Genomic DNA, 11,401 nt, shown 5'->3' on the forward strand with positions numbered 1-11,401 from the left:
AGTAATGGACGTGCCACCACCAATCAAGAATGGACTGTAAGTAGCTAAGTTCTTGGTAACAATCTCCACACAACAGCTGGCAATTTCTTTCTTCAGTTTAGATGTATAGAATCATCTAGATATAGCTAAAGTGTGTTCACTACTTAAAGAATTTGGTTTATGCTATGTATGATCATGGCAGGGAAGTGATAGAAATGAACAAACAGCCACAAACCAGCAGGTAAATTATTGATAAGTGCCACACCAAGACTGTTGATCAGTAATCATGTAAATCAATCAGTCATTGAATAGGATCTCTGATAAAAAGACAGCAGCTGAATTTAGGATTGTACTATATGTGTTTACTTTATGCAGAAGCTGTCATAACAATAACACTGGTCAGAAAGGTAGCCAGAGCATGGGAGACAGAGAGAGAGGCCACAAACCAACAGGTAAGATAGTGAGAAGTATTAATACAAGGCGGTCTATAGGAGCAGATTGGAAAACTTAAAGCTGGTCTAACATGCCTGACTGAGATGTTCCCAACATCATTGTAGTATTGTTCATTTTAAAAGATGCACTCTGTGCATCTTAATACTGTGGGAGCTCTACTGAAAATCGACATCATGGCTTGGTTTTTACTCTGACATGCACTGTCAACTGTGGGACCTTTTTAGACCGGTATATATCTTTTCAAATCATGTCCATTCAACTGAATTTACCAAAGGTAGACTCCAATCAAGTTGCAGAAAATGAAGGCTGATCAATCGAAACTCCGTTTTGTATGTCATAGCAAAGAGTTTGAATGCTTATGTAAATGTGGTGTCTGTTTTTCATAAATGTGCAAATCTTCTAAAAACCTGTTTTTGCTTTGTGAGAATGGGGTATGGTGTGTAGATTTTATCAATTTTAGAAAAAGGGTGTAATATAACAAAATGTGGAAAAAGTGAAGGGTAAATTCAGAATACTTTCCGAATGCACTGTAACTGAACCCCAATCTAGTTTCCCAGCCTTACTTGTCTTGGTCTATTTGTTTGGTACTTTCTCTTGATATAGAATCAAATGGAGCAAGAACAAACTTTTGCACATACAGATACAAAACACCTCTTGATCAGAAAAACTTCCATTTGAGATTTCCATGGAAAAATATATCGGGGTAATTAATTTACAAAACAATATTCGTCCCTATTTATATCAATCGTCTCACCTCTGATGGAAATAAAGCTGTGAGAAAGTTACACTCAATACTCTTTCAAATATTTTATAAAAAGATAAATAATGAAAACCTCACTTTATTATCACAGCTATCCTTGTGACACTAACCTAATATCCAGGCTGAAACTGTTATCTCAGAGAAATCTGCGTGTGTTCCTGCATGTGTGTGTATATATGCGTGTGTGGAGTCAACTCTGTAATTTAACATGTATAAGAAATTGGAGCTCATTGAACAGGCAACCTCAGCCTGTGGCTTCAGGGTCCAATGAGCCACATACCTTAAGAACATTATTCACCCCACGGCAACAAGCATCAACAGCTTTACATTACAATACACCATCCAGTGCTGTCTGGATCTGATTATTCATTCTGGAACATTTGACCTTTTTTTTGCACACTGAAACCTATTATTCACAGGAAAAATACTTAATGCTTTTTAGTGGGCCAATAACACCATGATAGATCCTGGTATTCCACTCCAACACACATACACACACCATAGCCAATTCAGTGATTGCCTGTTTGTCAACAATTTCTCACAGGCTTTCAGTGTATGGATGTGAGGTTTAGTAACTGTATTTCTGCATCCTAAGATTCAGCTGGACCCACCACCACCACACCCATGCTGACTCCTCACTCGACACCCACAGACAGACCCAGGGTGTGGTGTGAGTCACTGCTTGGCCTGGCAGCAGCTTCACAGCTCCAGTAGTGGGGAAAGGGGATGTAGGGTCAAACTCGCTAGTCCCACACCCAGCATGCGCCATAGCTTTATAAAGTACAGAGCTCCTCTGATGGGATGAACCCTGAGCCTTGTCTTGTGTTGCTGTAATGTCTTGTGTTACTGTAATTTCCCAGAAATGATTACGTGAAAAAATATATAATGCACTTTCAACACAAATAAGAAGACTTTGACATTTCACACTAATCAAGTAAGTTTTAGTTTTAGAACAAATTTATATGATGCTGAACTTGCACAATATGGATTGATTAAAGCCTGTAACATTCAATCCTGAACATGTTTTTGGTTGAAACGATCATGATGGACGTAAAAAAGTACATTTCAACTGAAATCAGTGGCATGTTCCCTGAATATAATCATCAAGCTGTAGGTCTTCATAGTGGAGATGCTGGTATATAACTGATGGCTCATATAATTTTACGTTTCTCTGGAGATTCTCTGGAGTTCAAAGTGGAGGGACGTTTAGTAAGGTGGATGCTGGTACTTGAAGTAGATACATCAAAAATAACGATATCAAAACACATTTAATAATTTAACTTAACTGACCAAATAATCTGTTTAGTCCTCTGTTTGAATACATCATTTCAGGTTTAAATTCAGTTCAGCTCCTGAATTGAGAGGCTAGAAACTATTCATCCCTAACCTGTTCTGGTTGAACAACTTACTTCCTGACATCTTTTCTAAAGCAGAATAATGTCATGCATTCAAAAACCCCTTAATGATGAAAAATAATTTGTGTCCTGTGACGTCGCCCGGCATGGCGCAGCCGGGGCCCCACCCTGGAGCCAGGCCCGGGGTTGGGGCTCGTTCGCGAGCGCCTGGTGGCCGGGCCTTTCCCCATGGGGCCCGGCCGGGCCCAGCCCGAACGAGCGACATGGGGCCGCCCTCCCGTGGGCTCACCACCCACAGGAGGGACCATAAGGGGCCGGTGCACAGAGGATCGGGCGGCAGTCGAAGGCAGGGGCCTAGACAACCCGATCCCTGGACACGGAAACTAGCTCTAGGGACGTGGAATGTCACCTCGCTGGCGGGGAAGGAGCCTGAGATCGTGCGTGAGGTTGAGAGGTTCCGACTAGAGGTAGTCGGGATCACCTCTACGCACGGCTTGGGCTCCGGGACCAAACTCCTTGAGAGAGGATGGACTCTTCACCACTCTGGAGTTGCCCATGGTGAGAGGCGGCGGGCTGGTGTGGGTTTGCTTATAGCTCCCCAGCTCTGCCGCCATGTGTTGGAGTTTACCCCGGTGAACAAGAGGGTCGTTTCCCTGCGCCTGCCGGTTGGGGATAGGTCTCTCACTGTTGTTTGTGCCTACGGGCCGAACGGCAGTGTAGAGTACCCGACCTTCTTGGAGTCTCTGGGAGGGGTGCTGGAAAGTGCTCCGACTGGGGACTCTATCGTTCTACTGGGGGACTTCAACGCCCACGTGGGCAACGACAGTTACACCTGGAGGGGCGTGATTGGGAGGAACGGCCCCCCTGATCTGAACCCGAGCGGTGTTCAGTTCTTGGACTTCTGTGCTAGTAACAGTTTGTCCATAACGAACACCATGTTCAAGCATAAGGGTGTCCATCAGTGCACGTGGCACCAGGACACCCTAGGCCGCAGGTCGATGATCGACTTTGTTGTCGTTTCATCTGACCTGCGGCCATATGTCTTGGACACTCGGGTGAAGAGAGGGGCAGAGCTGTCAACTGATCACCACCTGGTTGTGAGTTGGATCCGATGGCGGGGGAGGAAGCTGGACAGACTCGGCAGGCCCAAGCGTACTGTAAGGGTCTGCTGGGAACGTCTGGCAGAGTCTCCTGTCAGAGAGATCTTTAACTCCCACCTCCGGCAGAGCTTCGACTGGATCCCGAGGGAGGCTGGAGATATTGAGTCCGAGTGGACCATGTTCTCCACCGCCATTGTCAAGCTGAAGAAGGAGTCCTATCAGGCCTGGTTGGCTTGTGGGACACCTGAGGCAGCTGACGGGTACCGACAGGCCAAGCGGACTGCAGCCTGGGTGGTTGTGGAGGCAAAAACTCGGGCCTGGGAGGAGTTCGGTGAGGCCATGGAGAAGGACTATCGGCTGGCCTCGAAGAGATTCTGGCAAACCATCCGGCGCCTCAGGAGAGGGAAACAGTGCCCTACCAACGCTGTTTACAGTAGAGGTGGGCAGCTGTTGACCTCAACTGGGGATGTCGTCGGGCGGTGGAAGGAGTACTTCGAGGATCTCCTCAATCCCGCCGTCACGTCTTCCATTGAGGAAGCAGAGGATGAGGGCTAAGAGGTGGACTCGTCCATCACCCGGGCTGAAGTCACAGAGGTGGTTAAGAAACTCCTCGGTGGCAAGGCACCGGGGGTGGATGAGATCCGCCCTGAGTACCTCAAGTCTCTGGATGTTGTGGGGCTGTCTTGGTTGACACGCCTGTGCAACATCGCGTGGCAGTCGGGGACAGTGCCTCTGGGATGGCAGACCGGGGTGGTGGTCCCTCTTTTTAAGAAGGGGGACCGGCGGGTGTGTTCCAACTATAGGGGGATCACACTTCTCAGCCTCCCCGGGAAAGTCTATGCCAGGGTTCTGGAGAGGAGAATACGGCCGATAGTAGAACCTCGGATTCAGGAGGAACAGTGTGGTTTTCGTCCGGGCCGTGGAACACTGGACCAGCTCTATACCCTCTACAGGGTGATGGAGGGTTCATGGGAGTTTGCCCAACCAATCCACATGTGTTTTGTGGATTTGGAGAAGGCATTCGACTGTGTCCCTCGCGGCATCCTGTGGAGGGTGCTTCGGGAATATGGGGTCCTGGGTCCCTTGCTAAGGGCTGTCAGGTCCCTGTACGACCGAAGCAGGAGCTTGGTCCGCATTGCCGGCAGTAAGTCAGACTTGTTCCCTGTGCATGTTGGACTCCGGCAGGGCTGCCCTTTGTCACCGGTTCTGTTCGTAATTTTTATGGACAGAATTTCTAGGCGTAGCCAGGGGCCGGAGGGTGTCAGGTTTGGGGACCACACGATTTCGTCTCTGCTCTTTGCGGATGATGTTGTCGTGTTGGCCCCTTCAAGCCAGGACCTTCAGCATGCACTTGGACGGTTTGCAGCCGAGTGTGAAGCAGTGGGGATGAAAATCAGTACCTCCAAATCCGAGGCCATGGTCCTCAGTCGGAAAAGGGTGGCTTGCCCACTTCAGGTTGGTGGAGAGTGCCTGCCTCAAGTGGAGGAGTTTAAGTATCTAGGGGTCCTGTTCACGAGTGAGGGAAGGAAGGAACGGGAGATTGACAGACGGATCGGTGCAGCTTCTGCAGTAATGCGGTTGATGTATCGGTCTGTCGTGGTGAATAAAGAGCTGAGCCGCAAGGCGAAGCTCTCGATTTACCGGTCAATCTACGTTCCTACTCTCACCTATGGTCATGAGCTTTGGGTCATGACCGAAAGGACAAGATCCCGGATACAGGCGGCCGAAATGAGCTTTCTCCGTAGGGTGGCTGGGCGATCCCTTAGAGATAGGGTGAGAAGCTCGGTCACCCGGGAGGAGCTCAGAGTAGAGCCGCTGCTCCTCCACATCGAGAGGGGTCAGCTGAGGTGGCTTGGGCATCTGTTTCGGATGCCTCCGGAACGCCTTCCTGGGAGGGTGTTCCGGTCCCGTCCCACCGGGAGGAGACCCCGGGGAAGACCTAGGACACGCTGGAGGGACTATGTCTCCCGGCTGGCCTGGGAACGCCTCGGTGTCCCCCCGGAAGAGCTGGAGGAAGTGTCTGGGGAGAGGGAAGTCTGGGCATCTCTGCTTAGACTGCTGCCCCCGCGACCCGGCCCCGGATAAGCGGAAGAAGATGGTATTTTTGCCTCATCTCTCTTTTCCATGTCATCCCACAGAAACTTTATCTAAAGAGGATGTGGCCCATCAAGTATACAGGTGCTGGTCATAAAATTTGAATATCATTAAAAAGATTTAATTCAGTAATTCCATTCAAAAAGTAAAACTTGTAAATTATATTCATTCATTACACACAGACTGATATATTTCAAATGTTTATTTCTTTTAATTGTGATGATTATAACTGACAACTAATGAAAATCCCATTTTCAGTATCTCAGAATATTTGAATATAACTTTTTTGAAATGTTGGCCAACTGAAAAGTATGAACATGAAAAGTATGAGCATGTACAGCACTCAATACTTAGTTGGGGCTCCTTTTGCCTGAATTACTGCAGCAATGCGGCGTGGCATGGAGTTGATCAGTCTGTGGCACTGCTCAGGTGTTATGAGAGCCCAGGATGCTCTGATAGTGGCCTTCAGCTCTTCTGCATTGTTGGGTCTGGCGTATCGCATCTTCCTCTTCACAATACCCCATGGATTTTCTATAGGGTTAAGGTCAGGCGAGTTTGCTGGCCAATTAAGAACAGGGATAACATGGTCCTTAAACCAGGTATTGGTAGCTTTGGCACTGTGTGCAGTTGCCAAGTCCTGTTGGAAAATGAAATCTGCATCTCCATAAAGTTAGTCAGCAGCAGGAAGCATGAAGTGCTCTAAAACTTCCTGGTAGAAGGCTGCGTTGACCTTGGACCTCAGAAAATACAGTGGACCAACACCAGCAGATGACATGGCACCCCAAACCGTCACTGACTGTGGAAACTGACCCCCACATTTTTTAATGGGTATTGTTTCACAATCCTCTCCAGGGTGCGGTTATCCCTATTGCTTGTACACTTTTTTCTACCACATCTTTTCCTTCCCTTCGCCTCTCTATTAATCTGCTTGGACACAGAGCTCTGTGAACAGCCAGCCTCTTTAGCTATGACCTTTTGTGTCTTGCCCTCCTTATGCAAGGTGTCAATGGTCGTCTTTTGGACAGCTGTCAAGTCAGCAGTCATCCCCGTGATTGTGTTGCCTACAGAACTAGACTGAGAGACCATTGCAGGTGTTTTGAGTTAATTAGCTGATTAGAGTGTGGCACCAGGTGTCTTTAATATTGAACCTTTTTACAATATTCACATTTTCTGAGATACTGAATTTGGGGTTTTCATTAGTTGTCAGTTATAATCATCAAAATTTAAATAAATAAACACTTGAAATATATCAGTCTGTGTGGAATGAATGTATACATTATACAAGTTTCACCTTTTGAATGGAATTACTGAAATAAATCAACTTTTTGATGATATTCAAATTTTATGACCAGCACCTGTATAACTTTCTCTGCAAAACACTGATTACTTGGTCTATAGCAAAATGTATGTTCACATTTATAGAAGCTTATGCATGAAACATGTCTTAGAACATATGACATTGTATGGCTTTACACCTTTCAAGAATTTTTAAAAATGTCATTGAATACACACATGCTTAATACTGTGTGTCTTTATGGTTTTATTAGTATTGAAGAGTCACACTATATATTTAGCTCCCAGAAATGTATTGGCTAAAGCATAGTACTTGAATCTATAAAAAGAAATTATCAGCTGAGAGATATTGGGCATGAAAAGTAATTAAATTAAGCTTGACACAATGTATGAGAGTACTTACTACTGTAATTTAGAAAATGGTAAAATCATTGGTTGATGACATCAAAAAGAACTTGAAAATAGATGACTGTCGCCAAGAGATAATTTGAAAATATGCCATCGTTCTAGAAGATGAATATTTTAGTTCTATTTTGATATACAGAAAATATGTGAAGAAATTCTAAGAATACCTGATGAATTACCAAAAACATGTTGGTCGTTGATTGTGTTATCAGAATTTAAAAAATGGAATGATAAATTCCTCAAAGATGATCTTGAATGATCTTTGAAGGAGAAAGAATGTGTTAGGGCGGCAGCTGAACAAATGGCTGAATTGGAAACGTTGAAAGCAGGAAAAACATCTAAAGACATTGAAATGCCATTGAAAAAGTAATTTGATGTCTTTGATTGTTTGTTTTCAACATATTGATTTAGATTTTTGTTTATGAATTTACAGAATCCCTATTACCAATTTAAAAATTTTCATGTCCGTCCTATATTGACTGGTGTTTTGATGTTGTGTATGTTTGTTCATTCCTCAGAAGGCATGTAGAGGACTACATATGATTAATACCCAAACACTGGTCATTGATATTTGTTTCTTTGTGAAGTTGCTTAATAGTCATAATTACAACAACTATCCTGATATGTTTAATAGTGCCATATTCCTTTTCAAAGGTACAAACTGTCACTAGTACATTAATTGGAGTTGAGTGTTGTGTTACATTCAGGATATGTTGAGTCTGATGTTAGTATGATGTTGATGTATGACTCATAATATGGACAAGGGGTACTTTGTTTAAAAGGTTTATTGGGAATTGATTATGCATTTCATCAATATGTTATGTTAGGTCTGTTTCATTTATTTTCACATTTATTTTCAGCCCTGTGGCCTCGACAAAGGGAATGTGTTGTGATAAAATTGTAATTATTGAAATAAACAAAATATCTATATAACAAAGCCTTTTTCTGGGGCTTAATTTGACTCATATGGTAGTTTACTGGCAATACCAGGTTGCAAGTCATAATTTGCTGGCTTACAAAGTGATGTTTCATTTTTAATGGAATCCAGCTAGGGTTTTTATTATTTACAGTTTAATTTCACTACGAACTGCATTCAGAATGTACGTCAGAGTTGCGAAGACTACAATATGAAAATAGCTAGAACAACCATTACAGTAACGGGATCACTGAGTGTAAGATTGGAATAATTGGAATAATTTGAGAAGCATAATAGTAATCAGTCATTGCACAGTATATGCAAAAACATATAGATACTAAGACATACAAAACAAAAATCAACTGTACTTACACAAAAGTTTTTGGAACATTACAATAGGGAGATTTAGTGCATACCTTGAGGGCCGTTGCTAACATGGGGAAAGGTGGATATGATTCACGTTTTGGGAGGGCCCACTGATCGTAATATCAATGTCATCCATAAGTGAGGGGGCCCAGGGAAATATCTTTTCAGGGGGCCTAGAATTCCTGGTTGAAAATGTCAGTTAAGACCTCGGCCAGCTGCCCAGCACATGCTCTGAGCACACGCCCGAGGACACCATCAGGACCAGAAGCCTTGCTTGGATTCACCCTGCTCAGAAAAACCACTGCTGTCATACAGCTGACCATTAAAAAAATATATATTTATATACAGTACATACACTCACACTTCTATTCCTTTTTCACACAGTTTTATGCCAAGAGTTTTATGGGACACAGCATTCATGGGAGTGCATCCCTACATGTGGAACCAATCTTCTTTTGGCTAATGAGTCCTGCAGGTGGCGGGGAGTCATTTGCGTGATACACAGCATGGAATATACTTATAGAAAAGGCTGACCTAACCATTCTCCAGCACAAGAGATGTTGTAGTTCTCTATTGGGATAGCACTTTACTTTGGCTCTGGTCAACCTTTTCTCTATGGAAGATTTGTCCACCTTTGTCCAATATTTGTTTTCCTTTCTTTCAGTGAAGTGTAACACCACATCTGGCGCCTTACTGTCTTGCCTCTTGATTGTCGGTCGAGTGTTGTTTATTTTGAAATGTGACAAAAATAAGTAAATATTCCCCAAAATACCCTGAAATGAAAGAATCTGACATTTCAGGCCATAATTCTTGCCTCATTTCAAATCCAAAGTCCTGGAATACAGCCTAAAAATATCTCCCTGTCCAAATACCTTTGAAGACAATCAGCCAATTGATGATATCTTATTATTTATAATGTCTTTATCATGAGAAAAATCGGGACTGGAATAATGTTACTTTGGGCCTACTATATGTTCCATTAAAGACAAGCATAAGGCAGGTATTTGCTGTCAATTATGAGTTACTACAGTCTTTGGAGGAATCCAACATCAAGGCATTTACTGGCTTCTCCTGATGACATGTCATGCTTGGGGCTCAAGGTCCACGATGCAATGTTACTTCCTGAGAAAATATGTGGCACAATGTCGGAACACTCAGCTATTTAAAAGCTGTGTGAAAATAAAATGGATGGCTTGGTCTTGGACGTCAAAGAGCAGATGAGGGAAAACTGAATTTTCTATGAATGAGTCACTGAGCAAAGCTGTGCGAGCTGGACCTAGGTCAGGGGGGAGGGGCAGGGAGGGAGCGGGGGTCAGATGAGAGATAGGAACAGAGTGAGGAGTGGGAGTGAGATATTAGGAAAAGGAGGGGAAGATGGGGGAGCAAAAATAATGGAGAGATGGCAGAAATCAAGAGGTTAGGGCAGGGAGAGGAACAGATATATAGAGAGAGAGGGAGAGAAAAAACTACGGGGGTACAGAGGAAACGTCAGGGATCGTTGGGTACCCTTGGAGCCCAGCTGCTCTCTACAACACCCACACTTGTATGATGCACATAACACAAACAAAAAACACATACAAACGCCCATAAACAAAATATGATCCACATCTGCACAAAGTTTACAGTGTATGAATGTGTTTGTCTGCAAAGTCTTTCTCCTTGTTGTCCTTAAACAGGGGTCAGCCTGAAGTCCAGTAATAAGCAAATAAACTCAACACAGTGTGGGGGTTGCTGTAACCTGGTTTTCACTCATAGCCTGGTTCAAATAATGTTGGTAAACTGTTACAGAATTGGCCTGTTGTTATCCTATTGTAGTTGTATGCCCAATCACAGTGTCCTAGTACCTCTGTCTAAAGAGTATGAATATGAAAAATCGGGAAAATACTATGTCACTTTTGATTAGTATCCCCTTCTCAGTTCTATGAAGGACGCCACTGTTTGTTCTACAAACCCGATTCCAAAAAAGTTGGGTCACTGTACAAATTGTGAGTAAAAAAGGAATGGAATAATTTACAAATCTCAAACTTATATTTCATTCACAATATAATATAGATACAATATTGAATGTTGAAAGTGAGACATTTTGTAATGCCAAATATTGGCTCATTTTGGATTTCATGAGAGCTACACATTCCAAAAAAGTTGGGACAGGTAGTAATAAGAGGCCGGAAAAGTTAAATGTGCAGATAAGGAACAGCTGGAGGACCAATTTGCAACTTATTATATCAATTGGCAACCTGATTGGGTATAAAAAGAGCCTCTCAAAGTGGCAGTGTCTCTCAGAAGTCAAGATGGGCAGAGGATCACCAATTCCCCTAATGCTGCGGCAAAAAATAGTGGAGCAATATCAGAAAGGAGTTTCTCAGAGAAAAATTGCAAAGAGTTTGAAGTTATCATCATCTACAGTGCATAATATCATCCAAAGATTCAGAGAATCTGGAACAATCTCTGTGCGTAAGGTTCAAGGCCGGAAAACCATACTGGATGCCCGTGATCTTCGGGCCCTCAGAAGGCACTGCATCACATATAGGAATGATACTGTAATGATACTGTAACTGTGCTAGTCACAGTTTGTCCATAACGAACACCATGTTCATGCATAAGGGTGTCCATCAGTACACGTGGCACCAGGACACCCTAGGCCGATGATCGACTTTGTTGTCGTTTCATCTGACCTGCG

Source organism: Esox lucius, chromosome 7 (genome assembly GCF_011004845.1).
Source record: "Esox lucius isolate fEsoLuc1 chromosome 7, fEsoLuc1.pri, whole genome shotgun sequence".
NCBI classification, from domain to species: domain Eukaryota; kingdom Metazoa; phylum Chordata; class Actinopteri; order Esociformes; family Esocidae; genus Esox; species Esox lucius.